This window comes from Pseudomyrmex gracilis, unplaced genomic scaffold, assembly GCF_002006095.1.
Source record: "Pseudomyrmex gracilis isolate BER0280 unplaced genomic scaffold, ASM200609v1 scaffold_243, whole genome shotgun sequence".
Classification (NCBI taxonomy): domain Eukaryota; kingdom Metazoa; phylum Arthropoda; class Insecta; order Hymenoptera; family Formicidae; genus Pseudomyrmex; species Pseudomyrmex gracilis.
In genome coordinates, this window is record NW_018020827.1 from 110,940 (window position 1) to 113,430 (window position 2,491).

Sequence of the window (2,491 nt, forward strand, 5' to 3'; positions counted from 1 at the left end):
TTCTGATCTGCATTGATACATGTGTAGTTTTGTATGTTAGATTCCGCTGTTCCTACCTTTATTTTTAAATATAAACTCTTTAAAACTTTTGTTATTTCTATCGCTATCGCTATTCCGTCCATTGTGCAAGGGGCTTAAGAGTCAATTACGTTCGATTACTACAAAGCAGCTTATTCTAGTGAACAAAGTTATTGTACCGAAAGTGGGAAAAGTGACTAATCAAAATAAATAAAAAATATCATTACTAACTGTGTTTTACAGGTGGTATGGTTTGGCGAGGTTATTCTCATTGTGGCAGTTGACTCAGGTAAGATACATACAAAATATCACCAATAAATTTAAGTTTAAAGTGTATAAAAAAATAGTTATTGGTAAAAAAATGTGTATTTTATAAAAATTTTCTATTTTTCAAAATAGAAAATTAGATTAATCAAAATAGATAATTTTCTAAATTTTTAAAATGTCGATCAGGCGACTTATGACAATGTGGTAAATATTATTTTTATTTTTCATATTTTATAAAAATTGATTGTATCAAAGTCTCTTCTTCATATGATATAATGATATTATTTACAGGTCACTCACTTCATCTATTTAGGTGGTATGAATCCCGTGGACTCTGCAGGACATTATTTTAAATGTGCCTTTACTAGCGATATAGATATTTTATCTCATGTCACGTGGCTGGGTACAAAAAATTTATACGCTTTAAAAGGAACTCGCTTCGCCGAAGCATGTAAAGATCACGTCTTTATTATATTATTTTGACTACATTGCTTTCATATCTGATTAATGTTAAAGATGCATTCATATTTAATTTACGTTAACAATGTTTTTTCACAGATGCAATGGCTAGAAATCGTGACTACTGCCGACCAACTAATATCGAGTTTGCTGAAGCAATGACTCGCGCTCTTTAAAGTTTAAAAGAGAGGCGACGAAAACGTCAATTAGTCGCAGATTTGAACAACCAACATCAGCAATTAGATAATCGACAACGTTGAAGAGAAAGACCGTCAAGTTCGTAGATGTCATGTGAAAAAAACAACCTCTGCTAGAGTTCACAGAATATCGCCAGAGTTGCTACCTTTCAAAGCACTGATGTAAGTTTAAGCATTTGTAAACTACATTGTCATTTTGTCAACATATGAAAAAGTAAAAAAATCCGAAAAGTTTATATTGCTGCAATAATACAAAAAACATTAAGTTTGTCTTATCACTCGTCAAGTTTCAGCAAACCGAAAAACAAAACTTGTTTATCTGGCGTAATGCCTGACGTTCATTGTGTTGCCTATTACAATAAAATTACATTATATATAGTATTTCTTATACTATATATATATTGTTATTCTTGCAAATAATATAGAATTATTAAATACATTCTTAAATATATTACATTTATATTGTAAACACTATAATGTATTTTATGTGTTATATTTTGTGCTGTTAATAAGCATATATTTCATTAATAATAAATAAATTATTGTATTGCAAAATATAATTTAGAAAATAGTCTGTAATATTTGTGACTTGTTTTTTTTTGCTGAATTGGTCGCACTAGTTCTTAGAGTTTATTTTTTCCTTCCAATATAGTGTTACGTCCTGGAGACTCCACGGGCCCCTTTTTCTTGCAACGTGACGCGCCGACATACAATAAATTCCTTTTTTTTCTCAATAAATAACACGAACGGACTCGGGCTTCGACGCGATAGGCGCGCAAATAGAAATCGTGTCGACGCCCGAAAACAATAAACCGAGCCTAGCAACGATCTTAAAAATTCCTTCGTAGACAATAGTGTAAGATAAAATTATCTTACAACATCAGAAGTGGGATCGCAACTTGCGGCGACAAGTCGAGTGTGCGAATTTAGTCGGTGGTGCGGGTTAGTCCGGTGTCAGTTATATGCGCAAAGAACAAGAAAACAAGTGAAGATGGATCGAGCGGCTTTGGAGGAAGCGACGGTGGAACAATTACGGAAAGAAGCAAAGAGATATAGGCTGCCGTCGACGGGTGACCGTGCTGAATTAATAGACAGCATAATGTCGCATTTCGAACGCCATGGACCCTCAGACCTACTTCAAACAGGCAGAAGGGAAATAGAATCTACACAATCCGCCGGAGCCACGGCTCAGTCAGAGCCGCTAACTGCAGAGGTTTTTCGCGAAACTATGATGCAGATGCAGNAACAATGGATGGCGCAACAACAGCAACTCGTGAGTGAGTTAGTACGCCAAATATCAAATAGAGAAATAGTGCGTCCGACGGGCGATGATCCGAAGATAAATCGTCCGGAACAAGAAACCCGTCGAGAGGAAGGTGAGTCAAGAACTCGTACGGACAATGTTGTAAGATGTTGTTATCTTACAATAGCGAACAGAAACTTTTATTATTGTCTAAACATCCCGAGCAACTTTCCAAATAAACCCGGTTATCTACGGGTCAAAGAAATACATCCTATAAAATTTAGGACAGCCGGCGCAAGTAAAGATC

General features: G+C 35.1%; 1 long non-coding RNA gene across 1 annotated transcript; it reads left to right on the forward strand.

Moving 5' to 3' along the window:
- Positions 1–112: 112 nt before the first annotated feature.
- LOC109859152 lies at positions 113–1,238 on the forward strand. The gene is made up of 2 exons (XR_002250681.1): positions 113–307; positions 577–1,238. It is a non-coding gene; the product is annotated as an uncharacterized LOC109859152 (long non-coding RNA).
- Positions 1,239–2,491: the final 1,253 nt, after the last annotated feature.